The sequence below is a fragment of the Sardina pilchardus genome, chromosome 7, assembly GCF_963854185.1.
Source record: "Sardina pilchardus chromosome 7, fSarPil1.1, whole genome shotgun sequence".
Lineage (NCBI taxonomy): Eukaryota > Metazoa > Chordata > Actinopteri > Clupeiformes > Clupeidae > Sardina > Sardina pilchardus.
This window is the reverse complement of record NC_085000.1, coordinates 26,805,418-26,823,704: the sequence shown is the minus strand read 5'-3', so window position 1 is coordinate 26,823,704 and position 18,287 is coordinate 26,805,418. Positions and strand designations below refer to the sequence as shown.

The 18,287-nt window shown below is 38.9% G+C and overlaps 1 protein-coding gene across 1 annotated transcript in view; it reads right to left on the bottom strand.

Annotated features, from left to right (window-relative positions):
* LOC134088107 (low affinity immunoglobulin gamma Fc region receptor III-A-like) overlaps positions 1 to 13,875 on the bottom strand; it is a 39,067-nt gene extending 25,192 nt beyond the window's left edge. The window contains exon 1 of the mRNA XM_062542035.1: positions 13,865 to 13,875. The gene's annotated coding sequence lies outside the window, so the exon portion shown is untranslated. The remainder of the gene's footprint in view (positions 1 to 13,864) is intronic.
* Between the last annotated feature and the right edge of the window lie 4,412 nt (positions 13,876 to 18,287).

Genomic DNA, 18,287 nt, shown 5'->3' with positions numbered 1-18,287 from the left:
ACGAAGTTATATGGGTTCCCTGTCAGCAACGTTGTGCATCAGCACTGACTTACCCCCCGACAGCGTCCTGTGAGCCGAGATCCAGCCGGTTTTTGATCGTTTTTGATGCTGAAGAAAGTAGTCCGGCAAGTTTCTGGGGTCACGAAAGTAAAGTGTTTTTCTTCTCAAAACCATATGCGTTCAACAGAGTGATACATTTGCACCACAAAAACGTTGTCCAGCTGTCAGTAGCACAACGTTGCTGACAGGGAACCCATATAACTTTGTGTCTTAAAACCCGAACTATCCCTTTAAGGACATCAATTTTGTTTGTGAATAAGTATTATAATGCTTTTATTTCAGTTAAGCTATTAGCTGGTTTCATTCTCATTGAGCTCAATGCAATTCAAACCAGCTAATAGGCTAACTGAAATAAAACCATGCTAATCTCTTGGTATGGTGAAGGGCATGTGATGATGTGGGGTTATTTTAATTCCAAAGGCCAAGGGGACTTTATCAGGGTGCATAGTGTCCTGGATGAAACCATGACATATGTTTTCTCATACAAGGAATCCAAAATTCACCATTGGCACACTGCTAAAATTAAAGTTTATCAAGATAACAAGATCATTAATGTGACAATGACACAAAATGTACATACAAATTTGATAGTCGACATGATTGTAAGATGGAACATAATGTAACCGTGCCTTGACACCAAGAGTGACCAAAGCTGCAAAATCACCGCAAGCAATTGACTTTGAATGGAGAGTTGGAGACGAGCGACTAAAGCAACAAAAGTGACCAGCGGCAAAATTTTGGCCACTAGAGCCACTAAAAAAAGTTAAAAGTAGGGATGTAATGATAATACACTCAATCCACGATACGATAGGCTACACGATATTAAGGTCACGATACAATACAATTTTATATATTATTGTTATTATTATTATTATTATAAGCTATATAAGATAGCAGATTATCTTAAATTTTCTAACAAAAATTGAGTTAAGAGAATTGAAATTGAAGGTTAAAATCTCTCATGTCATGAGCAACTTCATAATTATTATGTAGCAGCTGCATTTTACAGCTACAAAAGCGATCTTGCAACTTTGGTAGCTCTTGGTGTGAACGCACAGTTAGACAAACAATCAGACAACAATTTCCCTCTATAACCTTTGTAATATAATAGCACATAATATTATATAAAATGCTGACCTCATATAGCATATAATATTATACTTGTACATAATGTCCGAAACATCAAGTAATAAAGCCATTTCATAAACATACAGTATACGAGAGGTATTCTTTATGCAAATAATGACTTTTTTTGTCATTTCAATCCTTGATTGTAATTTCTTCTTGGAAACCTACACACATTTACAGTACTGTGAACATTCTTAAATGTGAACTTGTGAAGTCCTGAGCTCAGTAGGAGTTCACATATAAATTGTGACGGTCACAGTCTATAGATATTACATTTTTGACATCAGAGTCATTCAGCGACAGCGACTGAGTCATGCATTATCTGTAAGGAGTTATGCACGGATTATGTGCAAGTTGGATGCAAAGGAAGGCCAACTCTGTCATCTTTACTAGATGATGAAGAAACTGAAGAATCAACACCAGTTTCTGATGATGATGAGGATGATGACTGAAGTGATGTACAGTCCCCTCCGACCATAAGTATTGGAACACATGCTAAGTTGACTATATAAAATCATCTTTTGAAAATTGATCTTAATGCCTTAAATGAAAAAAATGAGGAAATATATTTCTGAATGAATAAGGTATCGTAAATAAATAAATGTTTTCCTTAAAATACAGGGGTCATAAGTATTGGAACGCCTATGTTAACCCTATGTGTTAAAATTCCCATAGAGGCAGGACGATTTTTTATTCATTTATTTATTTGAAATAAATGGATCCATCCAGGACACTATGCACCCTGATAAAGAACCCTTGGCCTTTGGAATTACAATAACCCCACATCATCACATACCCTTCACCATACCACGAGATTAGCATGGTTTTATTTCAGTTAGCCTATTAGCTGGTTTGAATTGCATTGAGCTCAATGAGAATGAAACCAGCTAATTGGCTAACTGAAATAAAAAAAACATTATGATATATACTTATTCACAAACAAAATTGATGTCCTTAAAGGATGGATATTTCCTAATTTTTTCCATTTAAGGCATTAAGATCAATTTCCAAAAGACGATTTTATACAGTCAACTTTAGCATGTGTTCCAATACAGGTAACTGTATTATTATGAAATGTCTCCATTCAATAAACTAATGATGAAATTGACTTACTTGCCCTATAAAACACATATTTTGACCTTTTAATTGCACTTGTATTAGGTTTTAAGCCTGAAATACGGAAAAATCTCTAAATTACGGCCATTTTGGACGCCATCTTGAATACCTCAGAGAGCACAAGGGGGATTCACGGGGACTTTTAGTATGTTATTCCTAAAGGTATTCTGAACATATCCTGAAAAATTCAGCTTGTTACTAATTTGTTCCGGGTTTGACCCTATACTGGACTACAACCTTCCAGATACTGATTGAGTGAGTTTAAATGCACTCGTAAAACCGAGCAATTCAAGGAAACAATCCAAACATCATTGGCTACAATAACTGTAGCCTACATATTCATTCACGGAGTACGGATGAAATCTGATAGGAAACTTCTGACCATGTTCAAGTCTTAGTCGTGTCTTTTGTATACATACAAATTTTGAAAATTGGGGTCTTACCTTCAGTCTTTGACTCTTGCATCAAACAGACAAGAACTGTAATGACTAAATACGACAAGAAAACTTGCAGTCATGCTGAAGCAATAGACAAAATCAAAATAGTCTAAACGAACCAAAACACATTATTTAAAGTTTAAAATTACATCATTTTAAAATGCTTATATTTAGACCTTGAAAGGTCTTCACTCCTGTACTCTCAAACTGTGAGTCTTAGCACTGCATCAGCCTACAACCAACATTTACAGTATCATTAACAGTCATTATCACGTGGATTTCCTTCACAGTCACTTCAACGGTAGCCACTAAATGGTCACCACAATCATAGTTTTGGATAATACTTGGGTGTATCAAGAATCTACTTCATACTCTCTAAAGAACATATTTGTGATGGAAACAACAACAAGGACATGTAAAGCATATTTTTACCTGTTATAAGAAGATTCTCTTGACAAGCCATTTTGTCTCTTGTACTGCCCTGCCAGTCCAGTCACCATTTCTGCAGTGTGTGACTCTGCAGTGTGGGATTGTAATGTGCGACTTGTGGTTAACAGTATCAGAAAAACGTGCTTATGGTATGTGCTTACTGGTGTACACGTTTCATAATGCACGTCTGTCATCCTCATCAATAAACAACAATGAAGATTTCAAACGTTCCACATGCAGTCAAATTGCAGCCACTTGAATGGGATTTTGCTATCAGTCAAATTTATATTTCATCCACTTGTATTCTCTTGACAGAGTTCAAAGCCATTTTGTGTTTCACTAGGGCTAAATATTCAAAAATGCTCTGAAACTCTCTCAAAACTGAATCCGCACACTGAGCAGACTTTATGTGTGTGTGTGTGTGTGTGTGTGTGTGTGTGTGTGTGTGTATGAGCGTGGGGTGTTGGTGCATGCGTGCGTGTGTGTACGTGTTTGTGTTTATGTGTGTGCCTGCACGTGCATGTGCCTGTGTGCGTGCCAGTCTGTGCGTGCCAATCTGTGTGTGCGTGCCTATGTGGGTGCATGTGCCTGCAAGCATGCCTATGCATGTATGTCTACTGTGTGTCTATGTCTGTGAATGTGTCTTTATGTGTGTGTGTTTATGCATGTGTTCATGTGTGTGTGTGTGTCTGTGTCTGTGCTCGTGTGTATGTGTACTGTATGTACACATTATATTATTACTTTTAACCACATGGTTTTGAGGTGTTGCTGTAACCTGCATTATGTTGCACCCGGGTAAACCCCGCCCTCACTCAGACTCAAACCCACCATTCGCAGCTATCCTCCTGCAACTGTTCCTGTGTATTGCCAATGCAATAACCATCCGGTGTGGTCATCGCTAACCTGACTTTTTCCTGATTGGTTGAGATTTGAGAAATTCTATTTTCTGATTGGCCGATAGGTTAGAAACAAAATGAGCGCACAGACAGCAACTTTGTGTGACAAGTTTGTAAAATATAGCCCTTAGAAATGCTAATAACTTCTTGAAGTGAGAAATGGCATGTGTGGCGTGTGAGCGGGTGAAGCCATTGAAATGCGTGTGTCTCGACTTGAGAGCCCTGGAAACTAATATTCATCTAATGCTGGTGTAACCTGCGTTGTGTGGAACCACCGCGGTCCAGCCCTGCACACGCCCGGACTCGAACCCGCGAGACAGCAGCACCTCGGATCGGGAGTCGAGCGCGCTAACAATCCAGCTAAAAGCCCAGGCTACTAGCTTTCATGCCAGCAGCGCTCTTGAAGCGTCGGGGAGTGATAGTCAGTTTACTTGTGTAATTTCGTTCAATTTTTTGGGGGATTATAAAAACTATATATTTTTGGAATCCTTAGAACCTGACGAATCAGGAAATCTTTGTTTGACAATTTTCAGAAGTCATTAAAGCAGTCATTTTGGGTCTTGAAAATGGTGTACTATTGCATTAAAAACACCATATATAATGCTATACTGGTAGATAGGGTTACATTTTAAACTTTTATGTATCACCACAAAACTTCCCCAGTTATTCACTTACATTAAGACAAGATTTTTTTGTATTACAAGTTTTCTGAAATGTAATGTTTAAATATGCAAATGAATATGCAAATGAGGCGTAATATACTGAAATAGGCGTTAATTTGCCAAACTTCCAAACCTGACATGTACATATAATAGTAGCTATCCTTTATGGAGGATTAAGGTTTTAGCCCTTTATTAAAATACTTAATAGTTCCTGGTAAAAAAGTAACTATTAAGTATTTAAAAACAATGGCAGAAAACACCTTAATTTATGTATTCCTCAATCAAGAACCTTTTCAATGCTGCTGGCTGTGGAATTGACTGTTTACCATGATACAAGTTTAAAAAAAAAAAACTGGTGGGTCTTATTCTTAAGCAGGGCTATTGTGTGGAAACAGCTCTTGCCAATGCTGTGGTAGAAAACACAAAACACTTTCAAGGCATGTATGCACACCCTTTCTTGAAGAAGGGTAACATTTGTCTGCATTGCTTCCGACAACTTTTTTGTGAGAGCATCTGTAGAGCACTGAGGACACAATCATCTGCTTTCAAGTAGATGTTGAACCATGTGGCCTTTTCTATTCCAGAATAGCGCCTGGTGTTGGCTGCTGCTGTGAATGCATGACATGCTGGTAAAGACTTTGCATTATCTACACCTAGAGCTGTCCAAATTGGTTCCACTTGCAGAATCCCAGATGTCATTGAAATACAAGTATCTTTCAACCAAGTCTTCTAGTTTGCTATAACCAATAATAGAACATCAGAGTCAGGAGAGAAGAACATCAGCATTGCATCAGGGGGGGTTGCGATTTGATGCCAAAACTGTATGATGAATCAAGGTATCTGCTTCTATATGGTTGTTTCTTTCAAAGTGCAATTGGATGTTGCTATTTGAGTGTCCTGCAGCAGAGGATATGATGAGCTTGGGGGAGTTATCTGATTCTGTCAAATGCAAAGAAAAGCTTGCTAAGTCCTTCTGCAGCTTGAAGGTGGAGTGCAAGATCAGCAGTGCGAGAAGCTGCCACCTAGAAGAGAAGTGTCTCCACTCGATGTAATTCATGATGGATCTGAACATTGCATTTTTAGCTTTGTTTGCTTCCCACTCATTTAATGATTTCACAAATTCAGCATTAGTCAAAGATTCAAGGAATGTACTATTAGCCTGCATTGTACACTCAACCAAGGTAGATTTGTCCTTCTCAGAGCAGGCCGGTTCAACTTGCTCTGTTGCCTGCCAGCAAACATCTCAGCTGTGGGTTCTCCATGAAGAATTCCTCCAGAACCAATTCGTACAGAGCTACATGAGTAATTATTATACGGCTCTTCACAATGCAAGTAGAACGCCCCATTGACTTGAATGGGATTTCCCAACGTTCTACCGGTCATTATTTCTTGTTATTCCACTGCTCGGTTGAGTTCCCCATTGTTCTGCGTTCTATAAGGGTGTGCATTAACTTTGAATAACCGCACGGCTATGAAGTAGTTCCATTGTTTTTGACCGTATTACACTTGAATATGAATTCGCCAAACTTGTTGTGAAGTTTAAATGCACTGTCACGTTACATACAAGCTGTAAAATACAGACGTTCAGATCATAGTAACGTTTAGCATATGACAGAGGTGTCATTTAGCTAGTTAGGTGGCAGTAGGCTAAGAAAAATAGCAATCTTTCAAAGTTAACGTTCATCAGAATCCTGGGATATGCCAGCTTGACAACGGGAGATTAGAACTAACGACTGGCTTTTGGCCATAGCAACCATCCATTTAGAACTAGTAACCGCAGTTTGAGAAATTAGTTGAAATGTGTCTGGGAAAAGTAGTTCTACAAACAAAACATTTCTAGCGAGTAAAACATTTAAATTAGCACCGGAAACGAACACAACGCAGTGGCAACAGTGGAATAAGCGGGATAATGGACTTCACGCCGTGCGGTTATTCAAAGTTAATGCACTTTTCTAGACGGAACGTCCCTCCGCTTCGCGTCGGGCCGTATCACCGTCTAGAACGTGCATTAACTTTGAATAACCGCACGGCGTGTCGTCCATTATCCCGTACTTATTCCACTGCTCGGTTGAGTTCCCCATTGTCCTGCGTTCTATAAGGGTGTGCATTAACTTTAGATATACGCACGGCTATGAAGTAGTTCCATTGTTTTTGACCGTATCACACTTGAATATTAATTCGCCAAACTCGTTGTGAAGTTTAAATGCACTGTCACGTTACATACAAGCTTTAAAATACAGACGTTCAGATCATAGTAACGTTTAGCATATGACAGAGGTGTCATTTAGCTAGTTTAGGTAGCAGTAGGCTAAAAAAATAGCAATCTTTCAAAGTTAACGTTCATCAGAATCCTGGGATATGCCAGCTTGACAACGGGAGATTAGAACTAACGACTGGCTTTTGGCCATAGCAACCATCCATTTAGAACTAGTAACCACAGTTTGAGAAATTAGTTTAAAGGCCCATTCATGCTCAATGTATGGCAATTTACGTCCGTATTTTGTACGCACGTTCTATCCGGTGGTGTATTCATACCTCCGTCCGTATTTTACGTGTGAATGCATAGCGCCCCCACTTTTTCGTGTGGTATTCCTGTGGTAGTGTTCGGTATTGCAACGTTTCATCCGTTTCATCCGTAATCATAAGCTCCTCAATTTCATGTCAAAGTACGGACGAAATCAACGGAAAGAACGTGTGAAACACTCCACACGTATCCGTATTCGTATTTTACGTTGAGCATGAATGGGCCTTAAATGTGTCTGGGAAAAGTAGTTCTACAAACAACACAGTTCTAGCGATTAAAACATTTAAATTAGCACCGGAAACGAACACAACGCAGTGGCAACAGTGGAATAAGCGGGATAATGGACTTCACGCCGTGCGGTTATTCAAAGTTAATGCACTTTTCTAGACGGAACGTCCCTCCGCTTCGCGTCGGGCCGTATCACCGTCTAGAACGTGCATTAACTTTGAATAACCGCACGGCGTGTCGTCCATTATCCCGTACATAGAGGACCTCTGAAAAAAATAATGACCGCTGTCAATGGCAACAGTCACGTTCTATCTGTGTGGCGAACTATTTCTTTTGTTAGCGGAAGCCACGAAACGGTAGCTAAGTCATTGCTAAAGACACATTGTGGTACGTTTCTTCTCGTTTTGGCAAGTAGCCGTATAATAAGCGGGATAATGTATAGAACGCCGGTCATTATCGGAAAATAATTCCCTTCAGGACGAAGCAAAACCCCTCCGCTGCGCGTCGGGGTTCAGTTCATCCTGTCGGGAATTATTTTCCGATAATGACCGGCGTTCTATACATTATCCCTTACATAATGGCCACGCAAAGAACGCTTGTTGTGTGTACACTTCAGGATTTGCCTCGTTGTTGCTGCACCAAAGACAACAGGTTCTATCCAGGCATCATCTATACAGTACCTGAATTTTTAATAGAAATCCCAAGAGCTCTCAGAGCAGCCATTGTGGTGTGCAATTCCCCAAGCCTTGGAACAACAGAGTTTTTTCAGATCAGGTCTGGAATCCAACAGTTGAACAGCCTTCTCGTAGAGGACCATGTCAAAAGAGATAACAGTTGGATGTTCTTCACCAACTGCCAGGCGACGTAGTTGGTTTGCCTGCATAATCAGTCAGGAGGGTTGACCACTCATGTGCCACTTCGGGAAGTAGCGGTACAGCTAGCCCAGCCTAACATGGGACATTACTTGTGCTCTCTTCTGACTTCAACCTGGGTACTGCAGAGGCAACTACCCAACCTAGGTGATGCAGCTGATGGGTTCCAGAGATACCATCTTTGTTTACTGAAATCTGCTTCACTGGTTTATTTTGCTTTGGTTTGGGCTGATTGCAATGTAGGCTAATATCTTTACATGGCATGGTGTGACTGACATAGCCTGACGAGCCAGACCCACATCAAGATTGAATAAACGGTTGTCTTTCAAATTCCCTCTCCACGCAATAGGATAGTGCTACATCCAATCATCTTCTTGTTTTCAAGTAGCAGGATGGGGAATTCACGCTTAAGTCGCAACTTATGGTCGCAGGTCAGTCATCATTATGTTAAGCCCACCCACCAACTCTATAAAAATGGGATTGGCCCAAGTTTCATTTTCCAGCTTGCAAGCCAACGGAAAGTTGCTCAACTACCATGACCAACATTTGCTGCTGCTAGGGTGCATCTAGATTTCTAGGCTATGACTGACATACTCTTAGTGTCACTAATTGTGAGAGGAGGGGGAACTACAGTAGCCTACTTCACCAGGAGCATCAGTTCTTTCGTAAACTGCCACAAAAGGGCACCCTTGCCATCAACTGTGTCCTTAGCAAAATCAGTGTTGCAAAGCAGACAAATGTTTCCCTTCTTCAGGAGAAGGTGTGCATACATGCCTTGGAAGATTTTTGTGTTCCACAGCATTGGCAAGAGCTGTTTCCACACAATTGCCCTGCTTATTCATATGACCCATCAGTTTTTTAATTTGTATCATTGTTTTTAATAGTTACCATACTGGTTTTTTATCAGGAATTATTATATTGTATTTTAATAATAAAGGGCTAAAACCTTAATCCTCCATAAGGAATAGCTACTATTATATGTACATGTCAGGTTGGGAAGTTTGTGCAAATTAACGCCTATTTCAGTATATTAAGCCTCATTTGCATATTCATTTGCATATTTAAACATTACATTTCAGAAAACTTGTAATACAAAAAAATCTTGTCTTAATGTAAGTGAATAACTGAGAAAGTTTTGTGGTGATACATAAAAGTTTAAAATGTTACCCTATCTACCAGTATAGCATTATACATTATTTTTTTAATGCAATAGTACACCATTTTCAAGACCCAAAATGACTGCTTTAGTGACTTCTGAAAATGGTCAAACAAAGATTTTCTGATTCTTCAGGTTCTAAGGATTCCAAAAATATATAGTTTTCATAATCCCCAAAAATAATTGAACGAATGAATTGGTCTGAACATAGGGCCCTGGACTATGAGGTTTACTAACGTTCCACAGCATAGCTAACCAGCTAGCACCCGTTACACTGGCTCCACCTCTGAACGAAGTGCATTTAACATGAGTCACTCCAGGGCCTTGAAGACATTGGAAGTTAATGCAACAGGCCTGCAACAGGCCTGTAATCGTCGTAATCCCGAGGACATGCCTTTTTTGGAGCTGGAATTATAATGGACTTTTTCCAGATCTCAGGTACAGTGTGTTTATCCATAGAAAGTTGGAACAGCTGGTACCATGCCAGAGTCCATTCCTCCAATGTCTTTAACCCTCCGGTCGTGTCTGCCTCCAGACCCCTACTTAAAAATGACCTGTCTGTTTTAACTGCTCTTAAATTAGCACAAACATTTTTTTGTTCACCACCATTTTTTTATTATTATTGTTGAGAACAATGTTTCAAAGTAGCGTCTAACAAATTTATATACAGTAGAAGTAAACATTAAATAACATCAGTGAAAATACAATTGGACACTGAAAATGAACTACAAAATGAACATATAATACAAAAAATAAATGGAAAACACCAAACTCAACAGTGTGTGTTGATCTGGCCCTGTCACCTTTTTCAAATGCATTGATTTAAAAACCTTGGTTACAGCATGTGGATCTATAAAAATCATGTCTTTCACATTACAGTTTACATTGTCTAAAACAGCACGGCAGTCCCTACTGTTATCAGATTCAAAACGCATATCAAATTGGTTCAGTACATTTGCTTTTAAAATTTCATCCTAAGCAAACAGGGCTTTCCTTTCCTCCATGTTTGTCATTCCTCTGATTGAGTCCCACAGTTTCTTGGAGCTCGACCTGAAGGTTGCTTATGGGTGTTATTGGGATTTTATACATTTACCGGTAATGTGCACCAATTAGGGCTGTCAATCTATTACAATTTTTAATCTAATTAATTACATACTCTGTGATTAATTAATCTAAATTAATCGCACATAGAATTTTTGCTGTTAAAACATGTTAGATATCTCAATTCAAATGAATCATTGAATAATCAGCATTAGTGACATTAAAGTTCAAAACTGTTTTATTATTACTTTCACTGTTCAAATAATGGCCATGACAACCTATAATATGACCTAATATGCTGAGGAAATCATTCAAAAGTACCTCAGGGCCTCAATGTCAACACTGTTTCTTTGCATTGATTTGGTACCTTAGAGGTCAAAGGTCACAATCGATTAATCTGGGTTATCTTTTTTAATCAGTTAATTTTTCTAAAATTAATTAATCGAAATTAATCAGTTAATTTGACAGCCCTAGCACCAATATGATGTTGGTAATCTCACAACCTCAGCCCAGGCAACACTATGTGGACCCCCCTATTGGGGTACCCGGATCCTGTTCTGCACATGCGCATAATATGGAGTCAAAACCATGACAAAAAGATTTTGTGCCGTGAAAAGATATTCACATGTGTAATAGGGTTTTGCAGCTGTATAAAACATGTATGCTTGTGCAAGGAAACTTTGTACTTGTAGAAATATTTTGTGCATGTGCAAAAAAAAATTGTCTTCGAGGATATGATTTGCATAAATGTAGAACTGTTTTGTAGCTTTGGAATTAATTTGTCTGTGTGCAAAAAAAATGCGTACCTGCACATTTGTCCACAGGGATATTTCTGCAGGTACACATTTTTTTTGTGGTTGGCTTCTCAATCCGTCTCAAAGTCAATTCTTTATAGCTAAAACATTCTAACATGAATCTTGCCCACGTGAAGGGGGGCAACAATTGCACAAGACTTGCTCTGACACACAGCTCTGGCTGTTATCTCCCTCGGCCTATTGTTATGACTGATGTTCCTGATGAAGGCTATGACTTTGTGGAAAACAGGCCTAAATGTGCACTTAATATCAGAGCTAAAAGTCAGCCTTTCTGGAGACAGAGAAAGTAATGTACAATGGTATACCTTCACACACATATATAATATTCTATGGCGAACATATGAACATCAGAAGTAAGAATACCCTATCTACAAGTTCATGACACATCAGTTAAACACATATGTATGGGCATGGGCAGTATTTATACCATACAGTGGGGAGCATATGTACAGTATTTGATACCATGCTAAAACAGGAATATAAAATCATCATTTGTCAATTGATCTTAGTTTAACGATATCTTTGTAATTTTTTGTCCAGAACCAACCAAATTTTGCACTGAACTCACGCACGTCATTAGCAAGACCTGTGTCAACTTTTAGGTCAGTCGGATGAGTGGTTCGAGAGTTATGCGTGGCACAGACAGACAGACAGACAGACAGAGTGACACACAGACAGACGATCCTTAATAGATATAGATAGATGATTGCTCAGTTGTTGATTATCAGGTAACCTGATATGTAATGTAAAGTAATGCAATGATTTAAACTGATACCTTTAAATGCTTTTAATCAATCTGCTTCCTCTTCATTTTGGCTTTCTTTTGCTAGTTTGGGGAAAAGACATTTTGTTAAAGCGATACAGCGTTTACTCCCTTTGGCAAAGCGGCCAATGAGGTATGTGATGTAATTTACATTATGATATTGTGTGTCTTTCGTTGAATAGTGTATACATTTGTTGTGTTCCTTTTAGTTCTCACAGCATACAGTATGTCTACTGTGTAAACACAAACAATAAACAACCAGTATTACGAATTCCTCACGTCATCATTTAACCTGGGGGAGCTATATATACTGTAAAGTGGACATATAACCTGCAATGCAGGATCATATCCTTTAGATATGACAATATCAATGAATATGAGAAATGCTTTCAGCACTTACGCTCCTTCAGTTCAGCCATGGAAAAAAAACGGTCTGGTTCAGATTTGCTTTCTTCTTCTGTAATTTGAAGTATAGTCAGTGAGAGTGATCAAACATTTAAATGTTCATAGTTAAGTACTTTGTTTTTTGATATGGTAAAACATAAACTTGATCATAATGAGAAGATATTGACCTGACTTCTGGTTAAATTTATAACACATACAGCCCAGAACAATGAGACCAACAAAGCCAACAACGAAACATCGTGACATGAGGAGAAGGATTTGCCGTTTGAGAACTGCAAAAGCAAATAAACAACATAAATGTAAACACACCAACAAGCTTGGTATGGTATAAGAAACTAATTGTCATCTTTCAACTCACCGATGTTGTTTGCTATAAAAGCTTCACTACGCATGGAATATGTTGGACGGTTGGTTTGGATCCCTTTGCAACTATATTTACTTTGGTAGTTTTCCTTGGTGGCTTTGATATGAAGATCTTTTTGAGTTTCTTTTTCTATCTCCTCATCATCTTTGTACCATGTGTAGTTCCAGGTGACGCTTGTATCGTCTACCTCACACAATAATGTCAAGCTGTCCACAGAGAGAATGTCGGCCAACCCAGTCTCCAGGTTCACCACCGTTGTAGGACGAGCTATATGGAAGGCACAAGAAATGAAAATATGATTAATACTCTTCCAAGGAAGCCTTGTTGAAACCTTTTCAAAATGAGCAAACGATTGGATTATTGAACTGTGATTTAATGGTACTGATAGCATTGTATACAGACTTACCTAAAATCTTTATTTGTATAGCTGTGCTAAATTCTGACATATACGCCCCTCTCTTAGTTTTACACTGAAATTCACCCCCATCTTTCCCAGAGGCAGATTGGATCGTGTAAGTCGTGTTTCTCGGGTTACTGATTCGGATTTGTATTTGAGCATTGTTTTGGAACCACTGATATTCCCAATCTGTGGAATTGATCTTCACTTCACATGTGAAGGTCATTTTTTCTTCCACATAAACCGAGGTGTGATTTGGGCGTAGACTCAAGGTAGGCTCAGCCTTATTGTCTGGCAAAACAAAGAGGATGACCAAGTATTTAATCAGATGCTTTCCAGGCATTTTTAGTTTATGCATTATAATTAATGCTGCATGACAATAACACTAATGAATATGAACTGCAGATATACAATTTCATTTGGTATTCAAATGAAATGCAAATAATCATCTTCACAGCGACCTTATATACTATTGTTACAGACTACAGTGCCATGGAAAGTGTTATCATTACTGACTGCAGTTTCTACATTTGTTGACTTCATGTGAAATTAAGTTGAAATAGATATTTACCATAAACATGGATGCTAATACTGTCACTGACTACAGTAACCACGTGTCGTTTGTGGACTCCTTGGCAAGTGTAATTTCCAGTGTGCTTGGTGTCAACAGAACGTATTAAAAGTGTATTGTTTTTTTCATCACTGAGTGGTTGTTGTTCTCTGTGCCATTTATAAGTCCATCCTAGTGAAGAGGGAATATCATTGCACTTCATTCTCACTTCCTCGGTGGGGAAGACTTTAGCCCATTCAGACAGCCGCTCCAGTTTTGGTACAGGTGGGTCTGCATAAGACACAAAGGAAAGATAGAACAGTTTGATTTGGCATTGATGATCTCAATCCCACCATTCCCAGAAGTAAATATGATTTATTTTATATTTACCTTTAATAGTTAATCCATGTGAGTCACTGTATTCAGAGGATAAATTCCCTCTGTTGACCTGACACTGGTATTCTCCCTTGTGAGATAGTTGAACAGATGGTAATGAATACACTCTCTCACTGGCCTGATTGATTGGAGTTGTTTGGTCACTATCTTTATACCACATATATGTCCATCCTTCTTGCTCCTCCTGAACGTGGCAGGTTAGTGTGACATTTTCTTTTGTGTAAATTGGTGGGTCATTGGGATCCACTGACAATGAGAGCTTTGGTGGGTGGTCTAAGATCAACAGAAATAGATTTAGCAAATGCACATTTTAGCATACTTTTTTGTATTACTGATTGAATGGAGAAAAATACTTATGAAATAAATGAAGGAATAAAATGTAATCACCATAAACATGAACATGAATGGGGTTGCTGTGTTGGGTTTCCAAAGAGCGGTGGATTCCACTGCATTTGTAGACTCCGGAGTCTCCAGTGTTCACGGACTGAAGGTTAAGCATGCAGTCTTTTACTTGTAACTTCGTGTCATTTCTGTAAAATGTACAATTCCAGTCTGGAGAAGGAGGCTGAATGTCACACTTCATTTCTACAACCTCAGAGGGGAAGACTTTGGCCCAGTTAGTCTGCATGACCAGTGTTGTTTGAGGAAAATCTAGAGGAGTGAAGAATTAGTGGGTGGGTGACATTATGTAAAGTGAAGGTATTTTTCATGAACAAAGGAACAAAGATGAAGCACAGAAATATGACCAAAGATATAAGCAAGAAATTATTTACCCTTAATCTCTAATGTCAAAGAATCACTATAATCAGATTTGAATCCGTTCCTCTCGACTTGACACCAGTATGGTCCACCATCAGCTGGTGCCACAGAAGAAAGGGTGTGCTGGCTCTGAGACTCAGTGATGGGATTTTTCTCTTGGCCTTTATACCACAAATAGGTCCATCCCTCAGAAGTTTCTGTAACCGCACACTTTAGGGTGACACTTTCTTTTGTGTAGAACACACTAACAGATGCAGGGTCCTTTGTCAATTGGGGTTTCGGTTTGCCCGCTGGTAGCAAAAAAAAAAGAGAAAGAAACAGAAAAAACACAAGTCAAGGAGGCAGGTCATGGTAATATCATAGGTATAATCTCAAAAACAGATGTTACACTCACTGACAACTTCAAGTTGTATTCCGTTGCTGGTTTTGGTTTGTACAGCACGTTCTTGATGCACTCCTACACAGGTGTGCAGCCCAGTTTGTGGAGATGTAATGGAATAACTGCCATCGTCTGCACTGCTGATCTCTTGTCCATCTCTGTGCCACTGGTAAGTCCAGTCATTTGAAGCAGGCTGAATGTCACACCTCACCTTCACTACCTCTGCTGGAAAGACTTTAGTCCATCCAGACACTACAGTCAGATTTGGTGTGGGCAGCTCTGAAAGAGGAATGAACGAGGTTAATGTTGAATGAAGACTATGCAGGAATGCATATCTGTGTGTTTGCACAGCATTTAACAGCCTTAACAGCAACTGATAAGATGAATTAGATGATTTCAGAGTGGGTGATATATGTGAAGTGAAGGTATCATTCATGATCAAAGAAGGAACAGAGATGGAACAAACATATTATAACCAAAGATATAAACAAGAAATTATTTACCCTTGATGACTAATGACAAAGAATCACTTTGTACAGATTTGAATCCGGCCCTCTCGACTTGACAGTAGTATGATCCACTATTAGTTGGTACCACAGAGAAAAGGGTGTGCTGGCTCTGAGACCCAGTGTTGTGGATGAGATTTTTCTCTTTGTACCACAAATAGGTCCATCCCTCTGAAGTTTCTGTAACCGCACACTTTAGGATGACATTTTCTTTTGTGTAGAACACACTGACAGATGCAGGGTCCTTTGTCAATTGGGGTTTCGGTTTAGCCACTGGTAGCAAAAAAAGACAAAGAAACAGGAAAAAAACAAGTCAAGGAGACAAATCATGATAATATCATCTGCATAATCGCAAAAACAGATGTTTCACTCACTGAACACTTCAACATTTATTCCGTTGCTGGTTTCGGTTTTTACACCTCCACGTTGTTTGTGCACTCCTACACAGGTGTGCAGCCCAGTTTGTGGAGATGTAATGGAATAACTGCCATCGTCTGCACTGCTGATCTCATGTGCATCTCTGTGCCACTGGTAAGTCCAGTCACCTGAAGCAGGCTGAATGTCACACCTCACCTTCACTGCCTCTGCTGGAAAGACTTTAGTCCATCCAGACACCACAGTCAGATTTGCTGTCGGCAGCTCTGAAGGAAGAATGAATGAGGTTGATGCTGAATGAAGATTGTTTATATGCAGGAATGTATATCTGTATGTTTCCACAACATTTAACAGCCTTAACAGCAACTGATAAGACAAATTAGATGATTCTTAGAGTGGGTGACATATGTGAAGTGAAGGTATCATCTACTGTATGAACAGAGCAGGAACAAAGATGAATTAAGCACATATGACCAAAGATGAGCAATACATAATTTACCCTTGATGTTTAATGTCAAAGAATCACTATAATTGGATTTGAATCCGGCCCTCTCGACTTGACACCAGTATGGTCCACCATCAGCTGGTACCACAGAAGAAAGGGTGTGCTGGCTCTGAGACTCAGTGATGGGATTTTTCTCTTGGCCTTTATACCACAAATAGGTCCATCCCTCTGAATCTTCTGTAACCGCACACTTCAGGGTGATACTTTCTTTTGTGTAGAACACACTGACAGATGCAGGGTCCTTTGTCAATTGGGGTTTTAGACTATCCCCTGGTAACAAAGGGCAAAAAGAAAACACAAGTCAAGGAGACAAATCATGACAATATCATCTGCATAATCGCAAAAACGTTAAATTGCAAAAGTAATTGACAATTAAATGATGAAACTGAATATTGAAAATTGAAATGCAAAATGAATTGCCATTTGAATTTTGAGACTGAAGTACCATGGCAAAATGGAATGCAATTCAATCCATGTTTGTTCACATTTTTAACCAAAACAAATCAAATTGATTTGATGATTGCATTGTCACTTCACATATTAAAATACATTTTGAAAGAAAGTGTTGCAAATTGCAATATTAAATTGCATAATGAATTGGCAATTGCTTAATGTAATGTCTTTTAGAATTGCATATTGCAGAATGCATTCTCATTTGAATTTTGAAACACATATGCTTCCATAAGATACTGCCGCCCCGGTACATACTGTAGCTACATAGCTGTAGGTGAAGTGTAAGTGATACATCCTGACTGAGTCTGCCAATGCAACACTGAATGTACAGTATATTCTGAAGCAGCTGACGTCTTGGCATTGGCAAACCAATCAGGGATGTGACATCAATTCACCTTACAGAGCATTTTTGGGTGTTGTCATGGAAACTTTTCTATCTTCAGATAACCTTCTGCCCTCTTACTTTGCTTAATTTTCTTGTTAACCAAACATACCCATGAAGCTATGGTCACAACCCCAATAACTGTCCGCAACTGCCATATTCTTCAGATGGCAGAAATCAGCAAAACAAACATAAAAACATGAGATATAAGCAAAACAAAGAGCTGGCTGACAGACTGCTGGTTCGTAAAATCTGAGTTATGAAGAATAAATAGCTGATGGACAGACAAAAACGTTTGTCTGACTCAAAACGCTTTCTGTTTTCAGATGGCCCTTCTCTACAGAGATTAGGCTACAATCTTCATCTTTTCTCCTCAGTATGCTATATAATTCTAATCAAGACAAATTTCCATAACAGATTGGAATTAAATTCATTCACATGTTTTTGTAATTTACTGTAACCCTTTTTAAACTGAACTGCATTTCTCTTTTTGTGCTAGAAATTCATGCTTATTGCCTTCATACACTATACATGACCGACAACACGGGGGACAAACAGAGTAACATCCTGTATGGTGTCCTGATACGGAATTAAAGGTGGGGTGGGAGATCTTTGGAGCGTGCTCTCTGGAGCATTTGTTAACATATTGCTTGAAATACTCTTCACACCCCCATTGCAACCAATTAACT